Consider the following 20806-nt stretch of genomic DNA (forward strand, 5'->3'; position numbering starts at 1 on the left):
ACATATAAACATATATGTATATATACATATATATATATATATGTGTGAGTATATACAACCATATAAACACACACACACACACATATATATAAATGAGAGAAAAAACGAGACAGTACAACGTGATACCGTTGCAATCTCTGTGTTTGTGTTTGTTTGTGTGTGTTAGTGTTTGTGTGTGTTCTTGTTTGTGTGTATGCGTTCATGTTTATGTGTGTTTGTGTTTGTTATTGTGTGCTTGCTGCCTTTTCCATCCATAGAACTCCCCATGAGCATTTGCCACCATATCTTAATCAAAGGTTTCTTAAATATGGAATTTTTAGACTATATTTTTGTTACCATTGTTGTTAAATATGGAATTTTTAGACTATATTTTTGTTACCATTGTTGATATAACTAAATGAGAACACGACGTGATACCGCTGCAATCCTAAGCCAACACCAGTCCTAAACCTGAAATTCTCTCGCTACGTAGCGAGGGCCACAGAAGACCCGGAATCGAGCCCCACAGGTGACAGAAGTCCACCCGGGTCCTGCGTCCGCTGCGGGTTCGAAAGTGCCCAGACCCGGGATCGAACCGGGGACCTTTAGATCTTCAGTCTAACGCTCTCCCAACTGAGCTATCTAGGCCTTAGATTCTCTTAAATGTGTCTAATTGGAGATCTGTGGAGATTCTCATGACTGAAATAGGAAGCCCAAGGAATGCTTTTCGGGGAAGTCTTGGCGGAGAGTGATTTTAATTCTCATTTTCTGCGTTGATTTCAGCAGCTCAAATGGCTGGAATTACTTTACTTCTCTATGAGAGAGAGTGTGTGTACGTGTGTGTGTGCGTGTATGTGTACGCGTGCGTGTGCGTGTATGCGTGCGTGTGCGTGTATGCGTGCGTGTGCGTGTATGCGTACGCGTGAGTGTGCGTGTATGCGTACGCGTGCGTGTGCGTGTATGCGTACGCGTGCGTGTGCGTGTATGCGTACGCGTGCGTGTATGTGTACGCGTATGTGTGTGAGTGTGCGTTAATGTTATAAAGTAGAGTATGTAAAGTGCACGTACCGGTCGAGGGGGCGATATATAAAACGGTTTATAAATGGAATAAATGACATTTGAGTTATGGACATTTACTTTCGTTCGTGATTAAGAGACTTGGCTGACAAACTGTACTTATTTATATATATATATCTTTTTATTTATTTTCATATGTGTTTTATATCTTATTTTCCTTTTTCTTTTTGCTTTCTTTGTCAAGATGAAGATACGCTTGGGATGTTAATAAGGCAGAATTCACTAAGGATTGTGATTGGAGGTGTATATGTGTAAATGAGCGTGTGTGTTTGTTTGTGTTTGTGTGTTTGTGTATTCGTGTTTATGCGCGTGTTTGTGTTTGTTACTGTGTGCGTGCAGCGTTTTCCATCCATAGAACCCCAATGAGCATTTGCCTGAACCACAGACCTCAATAAGCGTTGTCAGAAACCACCGTATCTTGGAATATTTAGACTGTACTTTTGTTATTATTGTTATTATCATTAATGTTATTATATATTGTCACTATTGTTATTATCATTAATATTACTATCTTTTGTTACTATTTTTATTATCATTAATATTATTAGTAATATAGTTTTAAGATTTTGTTATCCGGGGATATGCCACAACATACCATCCTCATCTATCTCAACCCTTATACTATGATATATTATACATCATATACGAATTCATACTTATGTGTTTCTTATATCTCGTCAGGCCATTTATATAATTAAAAATCGTGCTGTCGTGTGTATATATATATAAATGTGTATGTATCAGAATTCAGAACAAATGTGTATATGCATATATACATTGCATACTCATACAATAAAACTCTGACGATTGCAAAGGCAAAAAAGGAATTCTCTTATTGCAGTTATTCTTTCTCAAAACGCCTAGATAGCTCAGTTGGGAGAGCGTTAGACTGAAGATCTAAAGGTCCCCGGTTCGATCCCGGGTCTGGGCACTTTTGGCGGGATCGGAGGCGCTGGGGATGAAGGGCCTCAGACTCCATCATCAAGGGAAGTCTAGTGCTCCTTAGAAGGACTGTTGTAAGTATTACGTTGTAAATGATTGTAATGAGTATGAATATAAGTTAACCTTCATATAATACCACTTAGGCGTCGAAAACACTGCAAACACACACACACACACACACACACACATATATATATATATATATATATATATATATATGTATATATCATAACGTTAAAGATTTATACACACTATGAGATACAAGTACAACGATGAATCAAACATAGCAAAATAAAGAATATATTTATAAAGCCAGGTCGCAACAGAATATAAACGAAGCGAGGTATAGGCGTTCCAGCAGAGCTAGAATTTCCGAGTAATGACTCGTGGTTTGCCACGAGCTGGAATTGACCTCGGCGGTGCCAGGGAGTCGCCCCAGGGAAGTAGGGCAATGTTTCGTCCTGCTCCGGATTGGTCGAAGGCCAGGCTGACCTCAGTTCGACCCCGCCCCATAGAGGAGCAGACGGGTGTGTGTGTGTGTGTGTATATATATGTACATATACATTTGTCTATAAGTATACACAATACATATACATAAACATGCGTGTCTGTGTTCTTTCTAGCTTTCGGCCTTACAGACACATACATATCTAGGGCCGAGGACTAGAATATTTTTACTTCTATAAGTGTCATAAAAGCTAATGTCATCAATGCATTAGGGACGCCACCCGAGCATCACTTTGAAATCCAACTCAGTGAAAATCTCAGTGCGAGACTGATTGCCACAAAGGCTTCATTTGAGTACATGGCAACGAAGCTTCACGTTGGCCGCTTTTACCATTCTACATTTTCCTGAAAGTCATTTACCATTTCCAGTTGATGGGTATCAGATTTTACAGTTGCAAAGAACAAAAAATTTGATATGAAAGTATTACAGAATTATTGTCAACGGAATGTATTAATTTACATTTTTAGTTCATTAAATAGTAGAAATGCTTTAGAAGTCGATTTAGGAGGAATTATTTGATCTCATTATTTATCAATTAATTAGCAAAAAATACATTTTTTGTTATTAAAAATATTCGTTATTTTCGTTAATGTCTTTAAAATTATTATACTGATGTAACAGTCTTTTTGGTCACAAACAAAAACTATAATTCATGAAGTGTTATTGGATGAATTTTGATTGACAAGGCTACTTTCAAAATTGTTTTTCCGAACACTGACCTATAGGGCATCATCCCTTCTGTTCACGGCCCTATATATGTGTGTTTATATGTTTGTATATATACATATAACTGAATTAGAGAAAAAAAACAAGACAACACGACGAGAATCCGCTCGCAATCCTGAGACAATACCAATCCTAATGCTGAAATTCTCTCACTACGCAGCGAGGGCCACAGAAAACCCGGAATCGAGCCCCACAGGTGACAGAAGTCCACCCGGTTCCCGCGTCCGCTGCGGGTTCAAAAGTGCCCAGACCCGGGACCGAACCGGGGACCTTTAGATCTTCAGTCTAACGCTCTCCCAACTGAGCTATCTAGGCCTTACATTTTCTTAAATGAGTCTAATTGGAGATCGGTGGAGATTCTCATGAATGAAAAAGAAAACCCAAGGAATGCTTCTCGGGGCAATCATGGCGGATAGCGACCTTAATTCTCATGTTCTACAATGTTTTAGCAGCTCAAAGACCTGAAATTACTTCAATTCTCTACAAGAGGAAGATAGTGTGCGTGTGTGTATGCAGGGGTGTGCGTGTGTTTGCGCGCGCGAGAGTATGCGTATGTGTATGGGTATGTATATGTGTGTGTTGCCATTTCGATAAACAAGCAATTCCAGGAAATCGCAGTTGATAACTAATACTGCATGTTTTGTTATCACTGATTTGAAGGAAATGAACGATCAAATGGCTTCCGTAGTTCAAAAAAAAAAAAAATAAAGCCTATAGGTTTCCACCTCATTCATAAAAATACTATTTATGCTATATTTACATTGAAGAAGTTGACAGAAATGGGATCCAGCAAGTGTGATGAAATCTAATTCCGGGACTTCATATGTACATGTATTTACAGACACACACACACTCACACACTCACACTCACACACACGCATATATACAGAAATAGCTATCAACTTAATTTATCAACAAAAATGTGGGTTTTGAACTTCATCCAATAATAATGTTTTGAACTGTTTGTTTTGAAAGCACTACACAAAAAATATATTTGTTATTATGAAAAATATTCGTTATTTTCATTATGCACAAAAATGCCGTTAAAAGGATTTTATCAATGCAACACACTTTGAATGGTCACAGAAAAAAACTATAATTCGTGAATTATTATTGGAAGGATTTCAATCAACGGAGCAAGCTTTCAAAGGCACTTTTCTCAACAATGCATTTTAGGGCACTGGCCCTTCTGTTCTAGGCTATATATATATATACATACATATATATATATATATATATATATATATATATATATATAGGGCCTATACACGCATATATATATATATATACAAATATGCATATATACACATATATATATGTGTGAGCATATATAACCATATAAACACACACACACACACACACACACACACACACACACACACACACATATATATATATATATATATATATATATAAATGAGAGAATAAACATGACAACATGACGTGATACCGTTGCAATCTCTGTTTGTGTGTGTTAGTGTTTGTGTGCTTGTGTGTTCCTTATATCTCGCCATATATATATATATATATATATATATATATATATATATACATATATATATACATATATAAATATATGTGTGTAAATATAAATGTGTGTACGCATCAGAAATCAGAACGAATGTGTATATATGCATTGCATACTCATACAACAAAAAACTGACAATTGCAAAGGCAAAAAAGGAATTCCATAATTGCAGTCAGTCACTTATCTATCTGCCTAGATAGCTCAGTTGGGAGAGCGTTAGACTGAAGATCTAAAGGTCCCCGGTTCGATCCCGGGTCTGGGCACTTTTGGCGGGATCGGAGGCGCTGGGGATGAAGGGCCTCAGATTCCATTATTAAGGGAAGTCTAGTTCTTAAAAGGACCTTGAGATTATCATCTCTGCGGAAGGAGGCGAATGGGTCAGACAGATACGGTTGCTAGTTTCATTTAATGGTCCTGAAGAGATAATGACAGACATAAAGGCTTAGCGTCTCTGATGTACATGTACGTTATTCAAACAAATGTATTATATATAATATATGTATTTATGTGTATATATATTTTCACAGCGTTCCTATTTATATATATATATATATATATATTGTTACCCCTTGCCTGCCTTACATCCTCACCTTGACCTCAAGGAGGATATGCAAATCAGCCCATCGACTCATTATCTCAGAATTCACTCTGAAATAATAGTTTCTGTTAACAGAGAGATTTTACCATGTACATGCCACGCGGCTGCTTGCGGGCCATGTGGCTTTTCGAGGGCTTATCCAAGCCCAACGCCATTCCCGGGTATTTAAGGCCAAGGTTGACCCAGGCCACAAAGAGTTCCTGCCTAGTGCGTGTCCGGTCAAGGTAGGCCGCCCGGCCTACGGTTTCAGGCGGGAGGGCTCCGGTCATTCTCGCCAGCCTCTCGGCCCCCTCTAGGCTGACCGCGACTACCCGCACTGCGCTTTACCCAGACCTTGTCGTGTTGCCATATCTGCGAGTTGCTGCTTACTCTTCTCAATAAAAAAAGTCAAGGTTACCATCCCCTTTTACAGCAAATAGTACACTCTCCATTCTTCTGACCTCAGATCACATTACTGTGTGATCACGGTATAGAGTCAAACAATATGAATATCGTTCATTTATTAAGAATTTATTTAATTTTTCTCGTGATTAGAGTTATATTGTTTCAATTGCAACGAATTTAGCACGTTCATGATTTTACTATTTTCTTGAACATCATCTCATTATTTCTTTTCTCACTGACCATTTTTCGTCTTGACCTGACCTCTGAGTGATAAGTCATTAGTCAAACCCGCTTGGACAGTTGGGTGATCTGACCTCACTTTCACTTTGAGTGATTGAAACGCTGAAATGGCTGTGAGAATAGCTAGCATTTTCTATAAATTGTTTTCTAGAATTGTTACACTATAGGGATAACGCATAGCAACTGTTACATGTTCATTGGTGACACGTTCTATCGGTGCTAGAGCGGAGCTTATACTGCGATTTATATACATTTACATTTTAATATAGCGCCAGAGATCTTCCCTATATCATAGTGTCAGAGTGCCTGATTACCCTGGGGTTGCGTATATGCCTAATAGATCTGCGCTCCGACGTTATTTCGTTCGGCAACTTTTGAGCCGTTGTGACCCACTTTTACGTCCGTTAAATAATGTAAGTCTATCGCTTAAGCTAGAATCGTGATTCACTTATTAATCACACCCTGCTCACACTTTAGACGTCAATGGCATGTATGGGGTAAATCCCACCGATTTATCATTCATTATAAATAACCCATTGGGCATTGCATGAGCTCCATCACAGACTCGCAGCTGGAGTGGGTTATTTATAAATTTTCCTAGCTCGTTTCGCTTCGTAAAGTACGGTATTTTGGGTACAGACCCCCCCCCCCCCCCCTCGTCAATGAAGTCTGCATGCGCAGCTGGACAAATAGTTACCTCGGCAGATTGTTCCCCGAGAAGATTCGTTTGCGTGAAGCCATTCATTAGTGCGTCATTTATCGCATTTTTTTTTTTAAAGACGAACGTTATTCTGGGTTTTTGGCATCCATGTCCGCTCTGTGTGAGGTCACTCTCACTCTCAATAACTGTCACACACACACACACACACACACACACACACACACACACACACACACACACACACACACACACACACACGCTCACTCACTCATTCATCCACGCAGAACAAAAGACACCGAAACCTTCCATTAATAGGGTTTGTTGCTGTCGTATTTGCAGGCGTAAAAGATCTATGACGCATCTCTTTGCCCGCGAGTTTGTCAGTTGTGATGTGTGATTTGACATACATTTCTTTTCTGTGTTACGACAATGGTTCAAGTAAATCTTTGCGGATTGCCAAATCTTCGTTTCCGTTACTTTATTCTCATGCTATCAAGAGACGCTTTGGTAGTTGAAGCTAGGTCCTTGCGGACAGCTACTACCGTCTCTCTCTTCTTATTTTTTCTTTGAACGTAAAACACAAAATAAAAAAAAAGACTGAAATAACGAAAATTCGACCATAAAAACTGCATTTTTTAAAATAAATTATCGGCTAGTGGTACTTAACACCCCCTCTTCTCTGTTGTCTCTCTTTTCTCCTACTATCTTGGCCCTTATTTGTATAATCTGGTGCTGCAGAAACGTTCACCTTCGGACGCCATGGAAAACGTCACCGGATGATCGCCAGAAGCCGAGAAAGACTAGGATAATTGTCAGAGCTGAGCAAGCCGCCCCGGGATGTGGAAGGGCGCCACCTGCCAGGACGCCCGTAGATCCACTGAAGGACCAGTAACTCGTCAGCGCAGATATCAGTCGCCCCATGATGCTGTGACGGGCGCCGCCTGCCTAGACGCCGCAGATCCAGTTAACCTCCAGGAGCTCGTCACCGCAGGACGCTTTCTGTCGGATGTACGAGCACGCAGCCGAGAAGGACCTGGACGATATCTGTGGACACGTGCATTGGGCGAGTAAGCCGCCGAATTAGGCCTGGACGAGGACTACGAGGAAGTCTGGACGAGTCCGAAGTCAAGGAGGACCTGTGCGAGACCTTCGAGGACGTGTGGATGTCGAGGACGGACGGATTTACCAGGGATCAGGATGAAGATGACAACAAAGACAAGCAGCCACGAAGATGCACCAGGGACAGCACACGCGAGAACGAAGTAATTAACAAGACAAGAACCAGCCAAGTTGGGTCACCCTTGAGACAAATCCAAGGCACCTTGAGGGCGAGGCGTTAGTAGGTGACCGAGCAATATACCGTGTACATGCCATGCGGCTGCTTGCGGGCCACTTGGCTTTTCGAGGGCTTACCCAAGCCGACCGGTCAAGGTAGGCCACCCGGCCTACGGTTTCAGGCGGCAGGGCTCCGGTCATTCTCGCCAGCCTCTCGGCCCCCTCTAGGCTGACCGAGACTACCCGCACTGCGCTTTACCCAGACCTTGTCGTGTTGCCATATCTGTGTGTTGCTGCTTACTCTTCTCAATAAAAAGAGTCAAAGCCACCGTCCCCTTTTACTACTCCTGTTTAACCAATGTTTAAGGCGTCTATACAGCCTTTACAGAGATAATAAGTTAGACCACACTCCTCTGGCTAACATCTCCTGATAGCTGACAGGTGTTTATTTTACTTGAAGAGATTTGTCTGCTCAATGATAGGGTAATGCAAAGAATATAAATATTTAATTTGTATCAAAATATATTTTAAAATAATAAGTAAGTAAATGAAATGTCTCTCATATAATTTCTAAGTTGATGAAAACTCAATCTCATCCTTCATACAAAATGGATATCACTGTTGAATTGTCATTTGTCATCAACTTTCAAACATATCTATATAGTTAAGCCAACAAAGAAGATAAATGTCATACCTGGACATGTGCTCTCGATGGCTGTGAGGCCACTCATATTTCAATTGAAATTTTATGCAGTTCCCACGATAAATTACCTTTTTCACATTAATTGGCTTTACATTTCATCCCAAGAAATTACTTAAACTTTAACCAAATTCAATCCAATCATTATTCTACTCTAAATTTTAAATCAAAGATAGCAGCAGGCATTTCCCTTCCATACCCTTCCGGCCTACCCATCAAGAGAGCGTCGTAAACAAAACGTTCCAACACTTTTCCTAAATTATCAACATCTCTCTTCGTATCTTCATTCAACTAAATGACATCTTATTGATCCTCATATTTGTTTTAAATAAGGAAAAACTTTTCATAGAAATCAATTAATGGAATCATACTGATATTACACAACAGATGCAAATAAATCATAAATAATTTTTATAGGTACAAAAATATCGTTCCAGGAATTGAAATTTTAGATTCCGTAATGCACTACCAAATAGTTATTACAACCTATATATATAAATATCACAGGAAAAATAGTATTTCAGAGGATTAGTGTAACATTATATACATATGTATTTGCGTGTATGTATACAAATCCATATGTGTATATATACATGTTTATGTATACATATATACATATATCTTGTATATGTATAAAGTACATAAACATAAACATGTGTGTCTATTACCTTTCTAGCTTTCGGCCTTACAGACGCACATATACATATCTAGGGCCGAGAGCTAGAAGGGCAAATATCCAAAAATAGCAATTGAGATAAGCCTCCCACCGAAATTGATATTTTGATTTCTATAAGTGTCATAAAGGCTAGTGTCATCAGTGCACTAGGGACGCCATCCGAGCATCACTTTAAAATCCAACTCAGTGAAAATCTCAGTGCGAGACTGATTGCCATTAAAGGCTTCATTTTGAGTACATGGCAACGGAAGCTTCAGGTTCTACATTTCCTGATAGGCATTCACCATTTTCAGTTTATAGGTAAGAGCGTTACAATTACAAATATAAGTAAAAATTTGATGTGAAAGAATTACAGAATTATGTCAAAGGAACTTTATTGATTTACATTTTTAAGCCATAAACAGTAAAACTGCTTTAGAACTTGAATTGCTTTAACATCAACAGAACTAAATTTCTCGGGATATGTCAATGAATCACCAAAAATGAATTTTATAAATAATTGTTTTGAGAGCACTATTTTTCTTTTCTTTTTTTTCGTTGTGAAAAATATTAGTTATTATTGTTAGGTACAAAAATGTCTTTGAATAATCAAAGAAAAAACAAATACTGGATGAATTTCAATTAACGGAGCCACTTCCAAAATTGTTTTTCTCAACATTGACATACAGGAGATTGGCCCTTCTGTTCTCGACCCTGGATATATATATATATATATATATATATTTATACATGCATCTATATACATATATATACATATATACATATATATGTATCTATATGCATATATAAACATGTACATATACATTCATATATAACTGAGAGAAAAAATAACAAGAGAACACGACGTCATACCGTTGCAATCCTGAGACAACCCACTCATGAGGCCGAAATTCTCACACTACGCAGTGAGGGCCACAGAAGACCCGGATCGAACCCCACAGGTGACAGAAGTCCATCCGGGTCCCGCGTCCGCTGCGGGTTCAAAAGTGCCCAGACCCGGGATCGAACCGGGGACCTTTAGATCTTCAGTCTAACGCTCTCCCAACTGAGCTATCTAGGCCTTATATTTCCCTAAATGGAAATAGGTGGAGATTCTCATGACTGAAATAGGAAGCCCAAGGAATGCTTCTCGGGGAAGTCTTGGCGGAGAGTGATTTTAATTCTCATTTTCTGCGTTGATTTCAGCAGCTCAAATGGCTGGAATTACTTTGTGCGTGCGTGTGCGTGTATGTGTACGCGTGCGTGTGCGTGTATGTGTACGTGTGCGTGTATGTGTACGCGTGCGTGTGCGTGTATGTGTACGCGTGCGTGTGCGTGTATGCGTACGCGTGCGTGTGCGCGTATACGTACGCGTGCGTGCTCGTTAATGTTAAGAACTGGAAAAATCCAAGTCGAGTAGGCAAAGTGCCCGTACCGGAAGAGGGAGCGATATATAAAACGGTTTATGAGCAAAAGAAACACGTACAGGTGAACAAAAAATAAATAGATAAATAAATGAAATAAATTATATTTGAGTTATAAACATTTACTTTCGTTCTTGATTAAAAGACTTGGCAGACAAACTGTACTTTATTTTTATTTTTATATTTATATTTATATCTTTATCTTATTTTCATATGTGTTTTATATCTCCTTTTCCTTTCTCTTTTTGCTTTCTTTGTCAAGTTGAAGATACGCTTGGGATGTTAATAAGGCAGAATTCACTGATAATTATGTTTGTGTGTGTGTTCGTGTTTATGCATGTGTTTGTGTTTGTTACTGTGTCTTCCATCCATAGAACCCCAATGAGCATTTGCCTCCACCACAGACCTCAAAAAGCGCTTTCAGAAACCACTATATCAAAAGATGCTTCAATATGGACTGTTCTTTTGTTACTATTGTTATTATCATTAATATTATTATCTTTTGTTGCTATTGTTATTATCATTAATGTTATTACCTTTTTTCACTATTGTTATTATCATTAATATTATTAGTATTATTATTATCAACACTTATACATCATATACGAATTCATACTTGTGTTTCTTATATCTCGTCAGGCCATTTATATAATAAAAAAATCATGCTGTCATATATATATATATATATAAATTTGTATGTATCACAAAATCAGGACAAATGTGTATACGCATAAATACATTATCAAACTGCCTAGGTAGCTCAGTTGGGAGAGCGTTAGACTGAAGATCTAATGGTCCCCGGTTCGATCCGGGTCTGGGCACTTTTGGCGGGATCGGAGGCGCTGGGAATGAAGGGCCTCAGATTCCATCATCAAGGGAAGTCTAGTGCTCCTTAGAGGGACTGTTGTAAGTATTACGTTGTAAGTGATTGTAATGAGTATGAATATAAGTTAACCTTCATATAAAATCACTCAGGCGTCGAAAACACTGCAAACATATATATATATATATATATATATATATATATATATATATATATATATATATATATATATATATATACATATATATTATAACGTTAAAGATTTATACACACTATGTGATACAAGTGCAACGATGAATCAAACATAGCAAAATAAAGAACACATTTACAAAGCCAGGTCGTAACAGAATATGAATATCAACGAGCAGCGACGAAGCGAGGTATAGGCGTTCCAGCAGAGCTAGAATTTCGGAGTAATGACTCGTGGTTTGCCACGAGCTGGAATTGACCTCGGCGGTGCTAGGAAGTCACCCCCGGGAGGGAGGGCCAGGTTTCGTCCTGCTCCGGATTGGTCGAGGGCCAGGCTGACCTCAGCTCGACCCCGCCCCGTGGAGGAGCAGACGGGTATTCTCCGCCACCGGGTCGGGCAGACGGGCAGGAACCGAAGGCGATATCTCTTGGCAGGTCGGGGCAGCTCAGGCCCGAGGAGGAACGGGAGGGACGAGCTTCCTGTGACGGCTCACTCGCACCTGCCGACGCGGCCAATCGGGACATTCTGTGCCTCTGACCTGGAGATGATTATCTCTGCGGAAGGAGGCGAATGGGTCAGACAGATACGGTTGCTGTGTCATTGAATGGCCCTGAAGGGGTCATGTCAGTGTCTCTGATGTACATGCACGTTTTTCAAACAAATGTTTGTTTGTTTTTGTTTATAGTTTTTGTTAGTTCAGCTAATTCTATTTTGTCCCTATTTGACGATGCTTTCATGACCCTAAGCTTTTGCATAAGTTCTTTAGTTTCTATCGAGAGCTTACTAGAGTTGTGTTGGGCATTCTTACCGCCTGCTTCAAGTGCAGCTTCCTTTATTATGTCATTGAATTGTTTGTTGATTTGGTCAATGTTGAGATCTTCGTCGCTGAGAAGTGAATATCTGTTTTGGATGTTAATGCTAAATTCTGTCGCTTTGGTCTTCAAGTTAGCTAAGTTTGGCTGTGGTTTTCGTATGAGTTTGTTCCTTTCCCTTCTCTCATTCAATTTGACCTCTGACCCTTCTATGGTCGCTGCCAACATTTACTTCATTAATAATCAATAATATAGTAACATTTTTTTATTATATCACGCCTATTTGAAATTTCGTTTTTGATGTCGAATGGCAACTTCCACGTCCACTTCCGCTCTAGTCTTTTTTCGAAGAATGTATTTATGATCGAGAGCTCGAGCCTCCGCAAAGTCGACTAGTATTTGTCCCCTCTCATTCCTAGTGCCTATTCTGTGATTCCCCACTACGGTTTCTCCTTCTGTCTTTTTACGTATTTTGGCATTAAAGGCTCCCATAATTATTGTGAAATGGGTTTTTACTCTTTCGCTGGCTAAATGAACATCTTCATAGAAGCTTTCTATTTCACTGTGGCTGCAGGTTGGAGCATAGACTTGAACCATCTCTAAACTGTACCTATTATTTAGTTTTATTGTTACTGAAGCCACTCTTTCGTTTATACTATGGAATTCTACTATATTCTTTTCTAAACATTTGTGAACTAAGAAACCTACCTGTAATTCTTGCTTGCTACCCTGAGGTTTGCCTCTTCAATAGAGCACGTGTCCATCATTTAGTATCTTCTGCTCTTTGCCTAGCCTTCTAACCTTACAGAGTCCTACAACATCCCATTTAATGAGGGATAGTTCCTCAAGTAATGCTAGTAAGTCGGATTCCGTTCTCATTATCCTTATATTATATGTGCAAAGGTTCATCAACATGGGGCGGCCTGTTCTTGGCCGGGGATTCTTAGCACCCGGAGCGATCCTGGTCGCCACCGTAACCAGTGGCTCCTTCGCCTCCGGGGAATGAGGGCCGTTGCTCTGTTTGTGAAGTCATGTTTTTTGATTGTGAGATAGACAGCCGTGTTTACCTTCCACCTACTATACATACATGCATGTATATGTATATATATACATATGAACGCCGTGAAAAATATATACACATGAATACATATATTATATATAATACATTTGTTTGAATAACGTACATGTTCATCAGAGACGCTAAGCCTTAATGTTTGTCATTATCTCTTCAGGACCATTCAATGACACAGCAACCATATCTGTCTGACCCATTCGCCTCCTTCCGCAGATATGATAATCTCAAGGTCCTTTTAAGAACTAGACTCCCCTTAATAATGGAATCTGAGGCCCTTCACCCCAGCGCCTCCGATCCCGCCAAAAGTGCCCAGACCCGGGATCGAACCGGGGACCTTTAGATCTTCAGTCTAACGCTCTCCCAACTGAGCTATCTAGGCGTTTTGATAAAGAATAACTGCAATAAGAGAATTCCTTTTTTGCCTTTGCAATCGTCAGTTTTTTTGTTTTTTTTTATAAATGTTTGCCTGACGAGATGTAAGGAACACATAAGCATGAATTTGTATATGATGTATAATATAGCATAGTATAAGGGTAGAGATATATGTTGATGGTATGTTCTAGCAGATCCCGGGATAATAGCAGCTTATGACTATACTAATAATAATAATGATAATAGTATTGATGATAACAATAATAGTAAAAAAAATATAGTCTAAAAATTCCATATTTAAGCAACCTTTGATTAAGATATGGTGGCAAATGCTCATGGGGAGTTCTATGGATGGAAAAGGCAGCAAGCACACAATAACAAACACAAACACACATAAACATGAACGCATACACACAAACAAGAACACACACAAACATTAACACACACAAACAAACACAAACACAGAGATTGCAACGGTATCACGTCGTGCGGTCTCGTTTTTTCTCTCATTTATATATGTGTGTGTGTTTATATGGTTGTATATGTGTGTGTGTATATACATATATGTCTATATGTGTATAGACCCTATATATATAGAGAGAGAGAGAGAGCCTAGAACAGAAGGGCCAGTGGCCTAAAATTCACTGTTAAGAAAACTGCCTTTGAAAGCTTGCTCCGTTAATTAAAATCCATCCAATAATAATTCACGAAATGTAGTTTTTATTCTGTGACCATTCAAAATGTGTTGCTTTGATAGAATCCTTTTAACGACATTTTTGTGCATGATGAAAATAACGAATATTTTTCACAATAAAAAAAATAATTTTTAAGTAGTGCTTTTAAACCAAACCAAAAATATTATTGGATGAAGTTCAGTACACATATTTTTGTTGATAAATTATAGGATATTTATTTCTGTATATATATGTATGTGTGAGAGTGTGAGTGTTAGTATGTGTGTGTATGTACACATATGTATATGAACAGTCCCGGAATTATATTTCAGTACAATTGCTGGATCCTTTTTTTGTACTTCTGGCAACCTCTTTAATGAAATATATCTTAAGTAATATTTTTATGAATGAGGCGGAAACCTATAAGCGTATAAGCCATTTGATCGTTCATTTCCTTCAAATAAGTGATAACAATAGATGCAATATTAGTTATCGCTGACTTTGAATATTTTTGGAATATTTTTCAAATGCGATTTCCTGGAATTGCTTGTTTATCGAAATGACAACACACACATACATACACATACAGATACGCATACTCTCGCGTGCGCAAACACACGCACACCCCAGCACACACACTCTTATAGATAATTGAAGTAATTTAAGGCCTTTGAGCTGCTAAAACATTGTAGAACATGAGAAGTAAGGTCACTATCCGCCATGGTTGACCCGAGAAGCATTCCTTGGGCTTCCTTTACATTCATGACAATCTCCACCGATCTCCAATTAGACACAGTTAAGAAAATGTAAGGTCTAGATAGCTCAGTTGGGAGAGCGTTAGACTGAAGATCTAAAGGTCCCCGGTTCGATCCCGGGTCTGGGCACTTTTGAACCCGCAGCGGACGCGGGACCCGGGTGGACTTCTGTCACCTATGGGGCTCGATGCCGGGTCTTCTGTGGCCCTCGCTCCGTCGTGAGAGAATTTCAGGTTTAGGACTGGTGTTGGCTTAGGATTGCAGCGGTATCACGTCGTGTTCTCATTTAGCTATATCCTAAATGAGATGTCATATATGTCAGCGTTCAAAAAACACATTTGAAAGTTGCTCCGTTGAATTAAATTCATCCAATAACACTCCATGAAATATAATTTTTTTTATATGGCCAATCAAACTGCGTTGCATTAATGTAATCCTTTTCAAGACATTTTTGTACATAAAGAAAATAACGAATATTTTTCGTAATGAAAAATGTATATTTTAGTAATTAATTGATAAATGATAAGATATTTATTTCTGTTGATGTTAAAACCATTCCTCCTAAATTATTTCTATATTTATGGCCTAAATATGTAAATAAATATAATCCCTTTAACTATAATTCTGTGATATTTTCACACCATTTTTTCACTCCTATTTGTAATTGTAACTCTGTTACCTGTAATTTTTTTTTTTTTTTTTTTTTTTTTTTACTGTACTGCTTTCAAAAGAAACATTTCAAAAATGTATTTTTTGGTGGTTAATTGATATATTCTAAGATATTTATTTCTGTTAATGTTAAAACCATTCCTCCTAAATCGACTTCTGAAGCGTTTCTACTATTCAATGGTCTAATAATGTAAATTAATGTACTCAAAATGAAGCCTTTTGTGGCAATCAGTCTCGCACTGAGATTTTCACTGAGTTGGATTTCAAAGCGATGCTCGGGTGGCGTCCCTAACGCACTGATGACACTAGCCTTTATGACACTTATAGAAATCAAAATATCCATTTCGGTGGTAGGCTTATCTCATTTGCTATTTTTGGACATTGGCCCTTCTAGCTCTCGGCCCTAGATATGTATATGTGCGTCCGTAAGGCCGAAAGCTAGAGAGGCTACACAAACACACCTGTTTATGTATATGTACTTTATACATAGACAAGATATATGTATATATGTATATATAGACATTTATATGTACATATATGGATTTGTATACATACATGCATATCATCATCATCATCATCATCAGCCTGGGTCAATCCACTGCAGGACGTAGGCCTCTCCCAATATTTTCCATCTTTGTCTGTCTTGCGTTTTTTGCTTCCAGTCTTGGCCCCAAATTTCGTTATTTCGTCGCGCCATCTTGTTATAGGTCTGGCCCTTGGCCTCTTTATGTTATCTATAATCCAGTCTGTTACTTTCTTTGTCCATCTGTTGTCCTGTCTCCGACATATATGACCTGCCCATTGCCATTTTTTCTTTTTGATGCTCCCGAGTATATCTTCCACTTTTGTCTGTTTCCTGATCCACGCCGCCCTCATCCGATCTCGTAGACTAATTCCCAGCATCAACCTCTCCATCCCTCTCTGGGCACTTATTAGTTTCCTCTTCAGTAATTAGGTTGTCCATGTTTCTGATCCATAGATCATAACTGGGAGGACGCATTGGTTAAAGACTTTTCTTCTTAAACATAATGGCAAGGAGCCTCTTAGTATGCTACTGTGTTTGCCGAAGGTGCTCCAGCCTAGACTGATGCGTCACTTAATTTCCTCTTCGCTACATGTGATTGTAAGTGTTGCCCTAGGTAAATATACTTGTCTACCGCCTCTAGTGCTTCACCTTGAACATGTATCTGTTCGAATTTAACTCTACTGTTAAACATGATCTTAGTCTTTTTCTTGTTCATCCAAAGTCCGACTTTTAGGCTTTCTCTATTCAGATCATTTATTAGTTACTGCATTTCATTTGCAGATCCACTGATGAGAACAATAACATCTGTAAATCTCAGATTGTTCAGGTATTCGTCCTCGATTTTAATACCCTTCCCGGTCCATTCTAGCTTCTTGAAAATTTCCTCAAGTTGTAAACAGTTTTAGTGAGATGGTATCAGTCTGTCTAACACCTTCCTTAATTGGAATTTTATCGGTTTCTGTGTGGAGCTTGATGGTTGCTGTCCCATTATCCTATATATATCTACTAATATTTTACAATATACCTCCTCTACTCGCTGTCTTCGAATAGCTTCTAGTACTGCTGGTATGTGTACAGAGTCAAATTCTTTTTCTTAATCAATGAATGCCATACACAGGGTTTCCTATATTCGTTTATTTGTTCTCTTATTTGGGTGAGCGTGTGTATGTGGTCTGTTGTTAAGAATCCACTGCGGAAGCCTGCCTGTTCTCTAGGCTGGTTAGAATCCAGACTGTCAGATATGCGAGGTGTCATGATTTTAGTGAACAGTTTGTAAGTAACTGAAAGGAGACTTATGGGTCGGTAGTTTTTTAGATCTCTTCTGTCCCCTTTTTTGCATATATACATTGCATACTCATACAACAAAAAACTGACGATTGCAAAAGCAAAACAAGGAATTCTCAAACTACAGTCAGTCACTTATCAAACTGCCTAGATAGCTCAGTTGGGAGAGCGTTAGACTGAAGATCTAAAGGTCCCCAGTTCGATCCCGGGTCTGGGCACTTTTGGCGGAATCGGAGGCGCTGGGGATGAAGGGCCTCAGATTCCATCATCAAGGGAAGTCTAGTGCTCCTTAGAAGGACTGTTTTAAGTAATAAGTCATAAATGATTGTAATGAGTATGGATATAAGTTAACCTTTATATAAAACCACTTAGGCATCGAAAACACTGCAAACATATATATATATATATATATATATATATATGTAGTGTACGGACATGTATAGTCCCCAGGGGGCCCCACCTACCAAGAAGGGTACCTTAAGGGCCAAGATCCCTCCCCACGAAGGTCAATGGGCATCTGTAGGGTAAGCCCACCCCCTGATGTCAAATCCCCCACTACTGCTGCTGCTGCTGATGTCCGACGGGGAATATGACCTTGTGGGATGTCACAGCGGGAAATCTCTCAATGACCCATGATGAATGCAGCACATTTGAGTCCCAAGAATAAATAAAACCACTAAAATCCAGGGAGGAAAAGAAAGGATAGGCTAGCATAAGAACAGTATAAGATACAGGAGGAGGGTAAAATGAAAGGGAAATATGCAGTAGAGAACAAAGAAAGAAATGAAGTCAAGTAGAAGAACCACGAGGCTGCATATGATATGTGGTGTATGTATAAGTGCAATCTTGGACGGTCCAGCTCCTATCTTTAATTGTTACTGTCACTTAGGCTCAATACTTAACTTTTCCCGTCCTCTCAGGTTTCTTAGCTGGAGCTGTCGGCCACGTAGTATCGCTTGATATATATCCAAAAATGCCAGAGGATGGAGGAAAGAAACGCCCCGTGGTGCAGTAGAACAACGAATGGTTATTTTCCAATATCCGTACAAAAGGCCGCGGGAGGCCGTGACGTCACGCTCGTGACTCGTGAAGTATTAAGCATTTAAAATCATTGGCAATAACACAAACAAATAACTAAAATACAAACATAACATATGGCATAAAATTAATAAAAGAAATAATGGACCACACATAAAATAGACAAGATACATAAAACATATACCACCTCGGTACAACGGACAGTCAGCATGCGCAACCACACGCACTCACGCATACACCGCACGCACATGTTGTGCACGCAAAGGGCAATTACAAACAGAGCGAGTCCCCAGGGGTGAGTGCAGAGTGTCACGCTACAGAATCCGTCCCTGAAAAGGGGAAAAGCCAAGCTTGAGCTCTGACAGTACAGATAAGACTGGACTGCGAAAAAGCGCACGTATACATACCACCAGGATATCAGAGCCATCTCATCATCCCGCCCGGGGCGCCCCACCCTCTGGTCTTTGAGGAATACAGTAAACATTTCGATATAAAACCGGGATGATGATTCTGTGCCAGTGCGTGTCGTTCGCCCTCACTAAAAGGGGAAAAGTAAATGCGTAAGGTAAAAAGTAAAAGCAAGAGTAAAACAATAAAAGAGTAAGAGCAAGAGTATAACAATAAAAGAGTAAGAGCAAGAGTATAACAATAAAAGAGTAAGAGCAAGAGTAAAACAATAAAAGAGTAAGAGCAAGAGTAAAACAATAAAAGAGTAAGAGCAAGAGTAAAACAATAAAAGAGTAAGAGCAAGAGTAAAACAATAAAAGAGTAAGAGCAAGAGTAAAACAATAAGAGAGTAAGAGCAAGAGTAAAACAATAAAAGAGTAAGAGCAAGATTAAAACAATAAAAGAGTAAGAGCAAGAGTAACTCTGGCTTTCTTTGAGGCTTCCACCGCCGCTTGTCGGGCAGCTTTTAATCGATGATGCAAGTCATCATTATCGGCGAACACGGCCTCATTTCTGAGGCCTATCGGAAAATAGGCATGTCGTCCTGTCAGGAGAAATAAGGGCTGCTCACCTGTCGAACGATGAATGGCAGAGTTGAGCGCTAAACGCAGTTCGGGAATGTAAGTGTGCCACCGGCCAGGGTGCTCCCCCACTATTGAGCGGAGAATAGCCTTGACAACCCTATTGGTCCGTTCAATCATACCATTAGCTTGAGGATGGTACCTAATGGTAAAGTGGTGAGTGGACCGCAGAAGAGTAACTAGTTCCTCAAATAAGCCTGAAGTAAACTGCCTACCGTTATCGCTCTGAATCACGCGTGGTGGTCCAAAGTAGGTTATCCAGTGTTCAAGGAAGGCTTGGTGGATCTTCGTGGCAGTGATAACCTTCAGTGGCACAATTTGAAGAAACCTAGTGTGCTGATCAATGATAGAGAGAGCATAATGTACAGGAGCCTGGCTGAAGTCGAGTATGTCCATGGATACTCTCTTTAAGGGATAAAGAGCCAAAGGAGCTTCAGCCATCGGTACCCTCTGTGCTACCCCCCTGTTTTGCTGGCATGACTGACACTCCTCTACATACCGTCGCACATCCGCCATCATATTAGGCCAATAATACATGTTACGGAGGTTACCATATGTCCTTTGTATGCCAGGATGCATAGCTAGTGGTGGAGTGTGAGCAGTTCTCAGGGCTGAATTACGAAGACGCTCTGGTACACACAGCTGGAAGACAGTTTTATCAGGGAGATGCAGCAAGCGGTACAGGATGTCATCTTTAAGTTCAAAGTCAGAAAGGGCCGAAGGGAGCTTGCGCTTGGGCACCGTTCCAGACTTCAGAAAATGCAGTATCTCTTTGAATTTTGGGTCCTGGCTCTGCTGAGTGGCTAGCTCCTGTGGGCTGACATTATGGACATCGACTGTTGCAATCTGCCGGGATAATAGGT

The 20806-nt window shown here is 39.5% G+C and overlaps 6 non-coding genes across 6 annotated transcripts; 3 read left to right on the top strand and 3 right to left on the bottom strand.

The window, feature by feature from the left end:
* Positions 1 to 554: 554 nt before the first annotated feature.
* Positions 555 to 627, bottom strand: Trnaf-gaa. Its single transcript has one exon. It is a non-coding gene; the product is annotated as a tRNA-Phe (tRNA).
* Positions 628 to 1914: 1287 nt separating this feature from the next.
* Positions 1915 to 1987, top strand: Trnaf-gaa. The gene has a single exon. It is a non-coding gene; the product is annotated as a tRNA-Phe (tRNA).
* Positions 1988 to 4950: 2963 nt separating this feature from the next.
* On the top strand, positions 4951 to 5023 carry Trnaf-gaa. Its single transcript has one exon. It is a non-coding gene; the product is annotated as a tRNA-Phe (tRNA).
* Positions 5024 to 10281: 5258 nt separating this feature from the next.
* Trnaf-gaa lies at positions 10282 to 10354 on the bottom strand. Its single transcript has one exon. It is a non-coding gene; the product is annotated as a tRNA-Phe (tRNA).
* Positions 10355 to 13903: 3549 nt separating this feature from the next.
* Positions 13904 to 13976, bottom strand: Trnaf-gaa. Its single transcript has one exon. It is a non-coding gene; the product is annotated as a tRNA-Phe (tRNA).
* Positions 13977 to 15454: 1478 nt separating this feature from the next.
* Positions 15455 to 15527, top strand: Trnaf-gaa. The gene has a single exon. It is a non-coding gene; the product is annotated as a tRNA-Phe (tRNA).
* Positions 15528 to 20806: the final 5279 nt, after the last annotated feature.

The sequence above is a fragment of the Penaeus chinensis genome, chromosome 42, assembly GCF_019202785.1.
Source record: "Penaeus chinensis breed Huanghai No. 1 chromosome 42, ASM1920278v2, whole genome shotgun sequence".
Lineage (NCBI taxonomy): Eukaryota > Metazoa > Arthropoda > Malacostraca > Decapoda > Penaeidae > Penaeus > Penaeus chinensis.